The following is a 12730-nucleotide window of genomic DNA, read 5'->3' as shown; positions in this document are numbered from 1 at the left end:
AACCTCCATCTAGGTAGGGGCACCATATGAGGTGATCGTGGCAGTATTTCCTCTGGAAGCATTTAGCTCCCCCTCAACCTTATCATTCTCCTCCTTGCTGGATCCGGAGGGCTCAACTTGCATTTCCCTCAGAGGCGATGAAACTGCCTTGTCAAACTCAATCTCTTCATCAATTTTATCTTCTAGGGCTTGTTGCTCGGGCCGGGCATTTCCTTCATCAGGGTTGTTCAGAAAGCTGTCAACACCATTAGTCTCTTGAGTAATTGAGGTAGGAATGATAACCACCGCAGGCACAACTTGTTGCATGGGATCATCCTCGTGAGGAGGGGACGGTGGTATCTGTTGCAGAGGAGCAATTGAGTCAACAGGAGCATCAGTCGCAACATTTTGAATATGGCGATCTTTGATTGCCTTCGGTTTGCTGGCTCTTGCCTTTGCCTTCTGACGCTTTTCTTCTTTTATTCTTCGTTGAGCAAGAATTGTCCGACGGTAAATCTCTTCATTCCTTCGGTCACATATATGAGAAACTCCATTTTTAGCCGTGTATGCCAGTCAATTTTATCATTCCTCATCACACTGAGAGCTTTTGTGATTTCGACAATTTCCTTGTTCAACTCCTTCCTTTCAGATTCAGTGATGGCATCCCATCTCATTTGCTCGATGGTTTTCTTGTCCTCAACATCCTGATTTAGCCTATTGGTAATTTTCTCCAGACCAGCAAAATGTTTTGTTACCAGCTTGGTAACATCTTCAGGAAGGCCCAAACTTCTCAAATCAAATGATTTTGCATCATAGGCAACACTTTCAATGACATCAATCTTGAGACCAAAGTCATACCCTTGTTCCTCTGTGGAAGAAGGAACACTGGTTTTAGCTTTCTTAATAGAAGCAACAACTTTCTCTTCGTGAAACAGCTTTCTCTTCGCAGATGGGGCGGTAGAACCCAAAGGTTTATCAGAGACCGGTGCAGGTGCGAGCCTTGGTGACATCCTCAGTGGGGGTGAAACTTTTGCTGGTGAGGAAATTTGATATGGCTTGTTAAGAAGAGCTCGCTGATCATACATTGGTATTTCATCGGGAACATCTTCATCGGATGACTCATCGGATAAGGAAGAAGTTGCCTTCTTGGTTTTTCTAGCAATAGATTTCTTTCGGGAAGCTCGAGGGGAAATTGACTTCCTTGCCTTCCTTTCTTTTTGGGCAGAGGCACGTTCCTTTTTCTCTTGTACGTCTTGCTGGGTCAGTTCGATGTTTTTCTGTTCAATTTGATTCTTCTTCGCTGCTCTGGCATCACGCTTGGACTTGGATTTTGCTCTCTTTTCCACTTCTTTGGGAAAACCAGTAATTGTCTTCAGGAAGTCAGGATGAGCATCTTTAGTTGGAGTCGGCCTTACTTTTTGATCGTTCGGGTCGAGGCAATTTTCCACAATATAATCATTCCAAGGCGGAATGAATGAAAATAAGATTTGATATTTCCTTCGAACATTCTCATGGTTAAACCATTTCTTCGCCCAGTGGCGGCGAATCCTTTGTAGTCTGATGTTTCTCTTAGTAGTTGTTTCAACTCCAGGTGGAGATTTATAGCTTTCGGGTCAGACATTTCTGTTGTTGTATTCCTCTCTCTGCCATGACCACCCTTCTTGGGACGTCCATCAGAAAATAGAGTCATTGCATCGGTGACGTGTTCATCCTCGGGCTGACTGTGAGCCGAGGGAATAGCATCTTCCTCTTCTTTGAATTCAGACTCAGACTTCTTATTCAGTATTTTGGGTGGCTTGGATTGTTTTCCTCCACCAATCAACCTCTGATGTTTAGACAAGGGAGGCAACTATGACATTTCACATTCAGAACCAGACTGCTCTTTCGAGCTTTGTGCCACGTACAACCTGAGAAAAATGAGTAGATACGAGGGGAAAACAAGATAGGGTCACAAACATGCACACAAGCAATTTTGACTGAAAACAGAAGGTTTTTTTGGAAGCAGCAAGGGAATCCATGGCATACATATTTGGAAGACATCATCGACAGAATTGCAACATGCCAAGGCAGAGTAACAACTATCTAATCTTTCGAAATAGTACTCATGAACCCTAGATTCAAGATAGATAGTACAAGGGAAAAACTACAAACCGTACCAGTCAAGACTTAGAGAACCCTAAAGATCTACCACAAGGAAATAAATCAAGAGAAATATGCGTTGGTAAGAACATCCCTAGAACAAAGGAGTAGAAGGGCTAGTTCCAGATCCAAACGCCCTAACTTGGCCACAAGGATTGACTACGGCAATGCGGAGGAGAGCAAGAAAGTAAACTGTTGAATGAAATGCAGTAAAGTAGAATGAACGAGTGGTGCTCCTTGGCGACAGTTGAATTTGGTAGACTAGTTCACCATTATGCCAAAGGGCTACGTTTGGTTGGAGGGGCTATGACTTCACACGGAAGATAAACTCTCTTTACCCTATTCTCCTTCAATTCAAAGCCGACCAGACTTCAGTTGATTTCACTCGTGGTAGATACTTGTCGATGGTCCCCAAACCTTCGGTCGACCTTCGCGAATGACAATCACTCTTGGTTGCTGAAGATCTAGCTCGGTGAAGACAACAACTCTTCAACACTCGAGCGGAAACCTATCCCTTTAGAGAGTGTGCAGCTCTCAAGAGTAATAGGTACAAGAACTCTAACTCAAAACTACTGTGATGCTAAACCACTATCTAAGTTTGGGCTCTTGATTTTCTCTGTCGGTGGATCTTAAACTCAAATCACTCGGAGAGGCGTTGTGATACGTCTCCAACGTATCTATAATTTTTGACTATTCCATGCTATTATATTATCTGTTTTGGATGTTTTATATGCATTAATATGCTATTGTATATGATTTTTGGGACTAACCTATTAACCTAGAGCCCAGTGTCAGTTTCTGTTTTTTCCTTGTTTTAGAGTTTCACAGAAAAGGAATACCAAACGGAGTCCAAACGAAATAAAACTTTCACGTTGATTTTTCTTGGACCAGAAGACACCCAGGAGATTTGGAGTTCAAGTCAGAAGAGCCACGAGGCGGCCACAAGGGTGGAGGGCGCGCCCAGCGGGAAGGGCGCGCCCCCCGACCTTGTGGGCCCCTCGGTGACCCCCTGACCTAGATCTTCCTCGTATATATACTCATATACCCTGAAAACTTCTAGGGGAGCCACGAAACCACTTTTCCACCGCCGCTATCTTCTGTACCTGTGAGATCCCATCTAGGGACCTTTTCCGGCATCCTATCGGAGGGGGATTCAATCACGGAGGGCTTATACATCAACACCATTACCTCTCCGATGAAGTGTGAGTAGCTTACCACAGACCTGCGGGTCCATAGCTAGTAGCTAGATGGCTTCTTCTCTCTCTTTGATTCACTAGAGGCTTCTCTTAAGAAAGTAAATATTACGATTTATTTTCCATCTAGTCAACCAAAGAGGGAGAAGAAGCCATCTAGCTACTATCTATGGACCCGTAGGTCTGTGGTAAACTACTCACGCTTCATCGGAGAGGCAATGGTGTTGATGTAGAAGCCCTCCATGGTTGAATCCCCGTCCAATAAGATGCTGGAAAAGGTCCCTAGATGGGATCTCACGGGTACAGAAGGTTGCGACGGTGGAAAAGTGGTTTTGTGGCTCCCCCGTAAGTTTTCAGGGTATATGAGTACATATATACGAGGAAGATCTAGGTCAGGGGGTCACCGAGGGGCAAACAAGGTCGGGGGTGCGCCTTACCCCCCCTGGGCGCGCCCTCCACCCTTGTGGCCGCCTCATGGCTCTTCTGACTTGCACTCCAAGTCTCTTGGGTGTCTTCTGGTCCAAGAAAAATCATCACGAAAGTTTTATTCCGTTTGGACTCCATTTTGTATTCCTTTTCTATGAAACTCTAAAACAAGGAAAAAAACAAAACCTGGCACTAGGCTCTAGGTTAATAGGTTAGTCCCAAAAAATCATATAAAATAGCATATTAATGCATATAAAACATCCAAACAGATAATGTAATAGCATGGAACAATCAAAAATTATAGATACGTTGGAGACGTATCAAGCATCCCTAAGCTTAATTCCTGCTCGTCCTCGAGTAGGTAAATGATAAAAACAGAATTTTTGATGTGGAATGCTACCTAACATATTTATCCATGGAATTCTCTTTATTGTGGCATGAATGTTCAGATCCGTAAGATTCAAAACAAATTTTCTATTGAAATAAAAACAATAATACTTCAAGCATACTAACAAAATAATTATGTCTTCTCAAAATAACATGGCCAAAGAAAGCTTCTCCCTACAAAATCATATAGTCTGGCTATGATCCATCTTCATCACACAAAACATTCAAATCATGCACAACCCCGATGACAAGCCAAGCAGTTGTTTCATACTTTTGACGTTCTCATTCTTTTTCTACTTTAACACAATACATGAGCGTGAGCCATGGATATAGCACTATAGGTGGAATAGATGGTGGTTGTGGAGAAGACAAAAAGAAGGATATAGTCTCACATCAACTAGGCGTATCAATGGGCTATGGAGATGCACATTAATAGATATCCATGTGAGTGAGTAGAGACTGCCATGCAACGGATGCACTAGAGCTATAAGTTTATGGAAGCTCAGAAAGAAAACTAAGTGGGTGTGCATCCAACTCGCTTGCTCACGAAGACCTAGGGCATTTTGAGGAAGCCCATCATTGGAATATACAAGCCAAGTTCTATAATGAAAAATTCCCACTAGTATATGAAAGTGATATCATAGGAGACTCTCTATCATGAAGATCATGGTGCTACTTTGAAGCACAAGTGTGGCAAAAGGATAGTAACATTGTCCCTTCTCTCTTTTCTCTCATTTTTTTGTTGGGCCTTCTCTCATTTTTTGGCCTCTTTTATTTTTTAATTTTTCATCCGGAGTCTCATCCCAACTTGTGGGGGAATCATAGTGTCCATCATCCTTTCCTCACTTGGTACAATGCTCTAATAATGTAGATCATCACACTTTTATTTACTTACAACTCAAAAATTACAACTCGATACTTAGAACAAAATATGACTCTATGTGAATGCCTCCGGTGGTGTACCAGGATGTGCAATGAATCAAGAGTGACATGTATGAAAGAATTATGAACGGTGGCTTTGCCACAAATACAATGTCGACTACATGATCATGCACAACAAAATAACAATGATGGAGCATGTCATAGTAAATGGAACGGTGGAAATTTGGATGGCAATGTATCTCGGAATGGCTATGGAAATGCCATAATAGGTAGGTATGGTGGCTGTTTTGAGGAAGGAAATGTGGTGGGTCTATGGTACCGATGAAGGTTGCGTGGTACTAGAGAGGCTAGCAATGGCGGAAAGGTAAGCGTGCGTATAATCCATGGACTCAACATTAGTAATAAAGAACTCATATACTTATAGAAAAAATCTGTTAGTTATCGAAACAAAGTACTACGCGCATACTCCTAGGGGGGTAGATTGGTAGGAAAAGACCATCGCTCGTCCCCGACCGCCACTCATAAGGAAGACAATCAAGAAATAAATCATGCTCCGACCATCACATAACGGTTCACCATACGTGCATGCTACGGGACTCACAAACTTCAACACAAGTATTTCTCAAATTCACAACTACTTACTAGCATGACTCTAATATCACCATCTTCATATGTCAAAACAATCATAAGGAATCAAACTTCTCATAGTATTCAATGCACTCTATATGAAAGTTTTTATTATATCCCTCTTGGATGCCTATCATATTAGGACTAATTTTATAACCAAAGCAAATTACCATGATGTTCTAAAGACTCCCAAAATAATATAAGTGAAGTACGAGAGTTCATCAATTTCTATAAAATAAAACCACCATCGTGCTCTAAAAAGATATAAATGAAGCACTAGAGCAATTTTGCCTAGCTCAAAAGATATAAGTGAAGCACATAGAGTATTCTAATAAATCACGATTCATGTGTGTCTCTCCCAAAAGGTGTGTATAGCAAGGATGATTGTGACAAACTAAAAAGTAAAGACTCAAATCATACAAGACGCTCAAAGCAAAACACATATCATGTGGTGAATAAAAATATAGCCTCAAGTAAATTTACTGATAGACGAAGATGAAAGAGGGAATGCCTTCCCGGGGCATACCCAACCTAAGGCTCTTTGGCCTCCTTAAATATTACCTTGGGGTGCCTTGGGCATCCCCAAGCTTAGGCTCTTGCCACTCCTTATTCCATAGTCCATCAAATCCTTATCCAAAACTTGAAAACTTTACAACACAAAACTTCAACAGAAAATCTCGTAAGCTCCGTTAGTATAAGAAAATAAATTACCACTTTTGTTACTGTTGTGAACTCATTCTTTATTTATATTGGTGTAATATCTATTGTATTCCAATTTTTCTATGGTTCATACCCCCCGATACTAGCCATAAATGCATCAAAATAAGCAAACAACACGCGAAAAATAGAATCTGTCAAAAACAGAACAGTTTATAGCAATCTAGATATTTCAAATACTTCTGTAATTACCAAAATCCTAAGAAATTAGGAAGTCCTTGACAATTTGTTTATTAATCCTTTGCAAAATGAATCAGTATTTTATCGCGCTTCTGTTAAAAATTAAAACTAATCTCCTGAGCGCAAAACTTTCTATTTTCAGGAGGATCAAATCAACTATCACTGTAAGCTATCCCAAAGGTCTTACTTGGCATAAACACTAATTAAAACATAAAAACACATCTAACCAGAGGCTAGATGAAATATTTATTGTAGAACAGAAACTAAAAAGCAAAAACAAAAATAAAATTGGCTTGCCTCCCAACAAGCGCTATTGTTTAACGCCCCTAGCTAGGCATAAAACACGAATTGATCTAAGTGTAATCGTAATAATGATAAGGCAAGTCTCGAAAACTTATCTCATACTCTCTTTGTTCAGCAGAAAGTTTTCTTTGAGGTAAGCAAAAGTAATCAAAAGGGATAAATTTAATGGGATAAGAATCCCCAAGATCGATCTCGGGAGGAATTGGTTCCCACTTCGGCCCTTCATATTGTATGACCAACTCATCATTATAACCATTCTTTCGGCAAATAGTCAGGAGCTTGTGTCCAAGAGAGAAACCCAATATGTTGTTTTGAATAGAAAAATCATCATTAAGCTCAAAAATCATATTGACTAAAAAATCGGTAGGAACCCTCTTTCTTAAATTTTCGTTATAAGCAACATGATCTAAAGACCGTAAACGCATTATATCCTCTTGATTAAAGAGAATTCCCCCTATGGGAGGGCGACTGATAACCCACAAGTATAGGGGATCGCAACAGTTCTCGATAAGTAAGAGTGTCGAACCCAACGAGGAGCTAAAGGTAGAACAAACATTCCCTCAAGTTCTATCGACCACCGATACAACTCTACGCACGCTTGACGTTCGCTTTACCTAGAATAAGTATGAAACTGGAAGTACTTTGTAGGTGTTGTTGGATAGGTTTGCAAGATAATAAAGATTACGTAAATAAAAAGTAGGGGATGTTTAGATAAAGACACAACTAAACTAGTTTTAGTAGAGAGCTTGTTGTTACGAGAAAGTTATTTGTCCCTAGGCAATCGATAACTAGAACGGTAATCATTATTGCAATTTTATATGAGGGAGAGGCATAAGCTAACATACTTTCTCTACTTGGATCATATGCACTTATGATTGGAACTCTAGCAAGCATCCGCAACTACTAAATATCATTAAGGTAAAACCCAACCATAGCATTAAAGCATCAAGTCCTCTTTATCCCATACGCAACATCCCCCTTACTCGGGTTTGTGTTTCAGTCACTCACGCAACCCACTATAAGTGAATCATGAACATATTGCAACACCCTACAGCAGGGATCCCTCACGATTGCACTGTCGGCGTTCTGGGAACGGAGGTCCCCAGACTTTCCTGCCTGCGGCCCACGGCGTGGCTGAGCCAGCAGGCCGTACGACCCATCTTCACCAACAAAGCACCCAAGACCCTCGCGAGGGGCCAGGCCTCACGAGGCGGACGACGCAAGCCCTCCTCTGGAGTGGCCTTGCTAGGAAGGCTCATGAGGAGCAGAGATATCAAGGCGAGGGGAACCTCACGAAGCTCCCGTGACGTGAGCCGTGACGAACGAAACCAGGCGGGCGCCAGCGCGCGCAACGTCCTTATTTCCTCTTTGGTGCAAAGGGGGCAAGCGTCGCCGCGGAGTACCGAGGCCTCAGGCAAAGGTTGCCATTTAGGGGCAACAAGACCAAGACCATGGACTGTAAGATGGAGGTCATCGTGGAGCCCAGAACAGCGTCACCACCAGAACTTTGTGCAGGCGAAGACTACTTTTGTCAGGATAGCTTGTACTAGATGTCACCCTTCAAATTAGCCCGCCATTGTTGGCTCCCTTCCTGCTTGATATTTGGGAAGAGGGCTAGGGCCTCTATAAATAGGACTGGCCACCACTTTAGAGAGGGAGAGAGACCACCCCCACACACACAAGATCACCGAGCTCAAGAACGCCTCAACCTCAGGAGGCCGGTCTTCCCTTGTATGGTTCATCATCAGCCCAAGAGGCAATCCACCACCACTGCACTGTAGTAGGGTATTACACCACAACGGTGGCCCGAACCAGTATAAAACCTGTGTCCTTCTGTGTTGTGAGTTGATCGCGTTTGTCTGCAAGATCTTAGCGAGCTAGAGCGTAGATCGGTTGGAGGGAAAGACTTCGCGCGCACCCCAGTGTTCAAACCTTAAGGGTTTACCGGAACCCCACATGCCGACATTTGACGCGATAGGTAGGGGTGCGCCGTAGCTTCCCTTCCATCAGTTCGTCGCTCCGTCGTCTCCACGTCGAACGCTTGCCGCGCTCAAGCTGAGCGTCGGGCCGCCCTCGCCGCCCGCGTCACTTAGACAGCTCCCGTCGGCGGGCTGCCTCGTCGTTCTCCGTCCCCCACCGCCAACGCTGCCACCGGCCCGGTGGGAAACGAGCAGCAGGCATCCTCGCAACATCCTTCGGTGCGGCAGGACGGCCGCATCGCTACTCCATCACTCACCCTTGCTGGCTCTTCGTCTCACGCGCACCGTGCTCCCATGGAGTCATGGGCCGCGCTCATCGCAGTGAACAAGCTCCTGCGTTACCGCCCCGTCGACGACGTCTATGAGGAGTGGCTCGACCGTGTCGACGAGCTCGTACGTGCCGCAGGGGGCTCTCTGGCGCCATCCCACTCTCTGCCTCCCCCTCAGCAGACCGCGGGCGACGGGGCTCATGGCGTGCCTCCACCGCCTCGACCCCAAGACGGTGCCTTGGCGCCGAAGTGCGCGCCTCCGCGGCGTGATCCGCCGCGCCCGGCGCCCGCGCGTGAAGAAAGGAGCTGCTAAGAAATCCCGCGGCCGCGAGAAGCTGCACCAGCACTCCCCGCGCCACCTCATCAAGACCGCGTGCCGCCTGCAGTGGCACAGCGCGGACCTCGCCAAGACCAAGCTCCGCCTCCGAAGTGGGGCCCTGCAACCACGGCAAGCTGCCGCACCTTCACCCCTGAGCTGCGTAGCGTTGCCTGGCCAGGCAAGTTCAATCCAGATCTGCCCCCTCGGTATGACGGCACTGCCGACCCCGCGGAGTTCCTGCAGCTCTATGAGTTGAGCATCGAAGTGGCCAGCGGCGATGAAAAAGTCATGGCGAACTGGTTTCCCATGGCTCTCAAGGATGGGGCCCGCTCCTGGCTCCTGATTCTGCATCACGGCTCGATCTCCTCCTGGGACGAGATGCGCGACTGCTTCGTCGCCAACTTCCAGGGCACTCGTGACCACCCACCGGTCGCGGGCGACCTACGCCGCATCAAGCAACAGCCAGGAGAGACCCTCCAGAAGTACATCCAGCGCTTCAACAGCACCCGCCTCAAGATCCCCAAGGTCACGGATGAGGCCATCGTCTCCGCGTTTTACAACGGCGTTTGCGACGTCAAGATGAAGGAAGAGCTAGCTATCCATGAGGAGCTTTGCACATCTCAGGAGCTGTTCAACCTGGCGACCAGGTGCGCAAGAGCTGAGAAGGGGCGCCTCTCTCTCCTTGAGCTGCCAGCTGCAGGAGTGGAGGAAAAGAAGGCCAAGGCCAAGGCCAAGGACGTGAAGCGCAAAGAGGCAGTAGTGCTTGCAGCAGAGCCCGACACCAAGCGAGGCAGAGATCAGCCCGAGTCATCCAAGAAAGGCCACCCATTCTCTGCCTTCCACAACCTGAACACCCACAACACCAGCGACTATCAAGAGCTCAGAGCCATTCGGGAAGGACACTTCGGCCGACGCCCCGAGCGCAATGACAGGGGCTACGGCCGCGGAGGAGGACGTGGAGGCGGACGCTAGGACGACCGTGGCCCGCGCCAGGAGTGGCGTGACCGGCCTCGTGAGGACCGCTGGCAAGACCAATCTCGCAAGGGCGCCTGGAGGGACCCGCATCGTGAGGATCGCCCCCAGGGCAACGCTGGTCTTCCCCCGTTGCCTCCGCCAAGGAGGAACGACGACCACCACCAGGACGAGGGGGCTGGGGGCTTCCAGGAGCCGCGCGCGGTCACTTGCCTCTTGGGCGGTGCTCATGCCCCAGCCTCTCAACGCATCTTCAAACAGTTCGCTCGCGAGGTGAACGCGGCGCTCCCTAAGCTTGAGGCCACGTGCCCGCTCCGGTGGTCCCAATGCGCCATCACCTTCAGCTCGGCCGACCAGTTCAAGTGCACAGCCACCGCTGGCACACTCCCTATGATGTGCTCCCTAGTCATCAGCAATGTGCAAGTCACCAAGACTCTCATCGACGGTAACGCAGGGCTCAACGTCCTATCCGACGACATGTTTGACAACCTCCAAGTGCCCTATGAGCAGCTCCAGCCAACCAAGCCTTTCTCAGGAGTGACTGGCGGTTCCACCACACCAATAGGGCAAGTCCGCCTGCCTGTCACCTTCGGGAAGCGCAAGAATTACCGCACCAAGCTCATCGACTTCGACATCACGCACATCCGCCTGCCGTACAATGCCATCCTTGGGTATCCAGCCCTGGCCAAGTTCATGGCAGTCACTCACCATGGCTACAACGTTCTCAAGATGTCAGGAAGCAGGGGGATCATCACGGTCCCATGTGAAGAAAGGAATGCGGTGTGCTCCCTTGAGCACGCCTTCCAAGCCACAGCAATCAACAACCCTGATAGCAGAAGTGAAGGCCCTCAGGAGACCATCCCCAAAAAGAAGCTACCACGCCATGCAGGACCCCAAGAAGATGGCGTCGTATCAGGAGCCGCGTCGGGATCAGCGCCCGCTCCAGGGGCGCCTCCCTCCATCGCATAGGAAAGCGCGCCTGGCGCCGTCCTCAGGCAAGGCTCGGGGGCTCTATTCTGGAGGGCCTCAGACCTTGCCAATCTCACGAGGGAGGCACCTGGGCACCACTTGGAATCGTGCTTCACGGCACATGTTCCTCAGGAGAGCATGGGGCAAGGAATGCCCACCACCCAGGAGTTCATCACCAAGACCACCCAAGAGCTACAAGACGCAAGAGCCATGCGTGGCGACAGCTGCTCACAGAGTGTGGCTCACCACCCAGGCGAGGGTGCTGAGCTGCATGCCTGCGTCGACATCCCAGGGCTCAACAGGGCCGCCTCTCAGGAACGCTTCCGGCCATCATGCGCGGGGCCGCTGTGAGGGTCCACCACACAGCTTCGTTCGCATGCTCTTCGGCTTGCCGAGCGTGGCGTCGGTCCATCAGCGTAGTGTGCGGCAAGTCCTGGCGGCTCAGGAGGCCAGGTCCCACGCCGTTCTAGAGGAGATGGCGACGGTCTTCAGGAAACCTCTTGAGCTCCCAGAGCCTCCCGAGGCTCAGGGTCCCGTTGGCTCATGAGGAGTCATTCCTTCAACGCGTGGCTTCAGCTACACTAGCTCTACTTCGTCTATAGACTCAGGTGACATCTTCCAAGTTCATTTAAGCTGGGAGCGCCCCTCTAGCTGCACTATTCCCAGGCCACGTGGGTCCGTCCCTGTGGCATGTATCCCTTCTGCTTATGTTTCTAGCTTACCTCGTTGTGGGCACCCCTCGGGCTGCATCATCCCCACGCCGCTCGGGCCAGACCCAGTGGCATGTACCTTCCTGCATTTATCCCAGACAATATGCTATTCATGCTTAACCTGCCAACTGCTATCACCTGCTCGATCATCACCTCCCTCGGGGCCGCTACACAGGCACGGCGCTGGTGCATGGGTCCGTCCCTGCCACGACCGACAAATCTGAGTGGTCGAGCTCTGGCTCGCGGCACGTGCCATGCATGTCACCTCGCCAGGCCCTCAGTGCCTTCACTTCATCCGGACCAACCGGCGGCAGGCAGGCGGCAGTAATGGCAAACCATGCTTCTTTTTATGCCTGTTCACAGGAACCCCGCGGGAAGGATAGCGGGCGGCACCGCGAGTCTCCTTTTCTCTCGTGCGACTCGCTTGTGCGTTAAAAGGGGGGGCTCCTGAGCATCGCGACTCAGGAGCTCTTACTGGCTCTCCAGCCCTCACCTCCTGGCCTTGACCACGGCATCGCGACCTGGCATACCAGCGGCGGCTGAGCTCACTCGAGGGCCGGGACCTGAGGATGTAGAGAATTAAGAAGAGCTCGGGAGAAGGAAAACTCGTACGGGCCGGCCTAGCTATGCCGCGTAAGTTGGCACGCATCCCTAGCGCAACACGAGGATTCACCATGAA

At 48.4% G+C, this 12730-nt stretch overlaps 1 pseudogene; it reads right to left on the bottom strand.

Moving 5' to 3' along the window:
* Window positions 1-9: 9 nt before the first annotated feature.
* On the bottom strand, window positions 10-12243 carry LOC147960521 (uncharacterized; annotated as a pseudogene).
* Window positions 12244-12730: the final 487 nt, after the last annotated feature.

The sequence above is a fragment of the Triticum urartu genome, chromosome 7A (genome assembly GCF_056163025.1).
Source record: "Triticum urartu cultivar PI428250 chromosome 7A, HENAU_Tu73, whole genome shotgun sequence".
In the NCBI taxonomy this organism is placed as follows: domain Eukaryota; kingdom Viridiplantae; phylum Streptophyta; class Magnoliopsida; order Poales; family Poaceae; genus Triticum; species Triticum urartu.
This window is presented reverse-complemented; position numbering and strand designations above follow the sequence as displayed.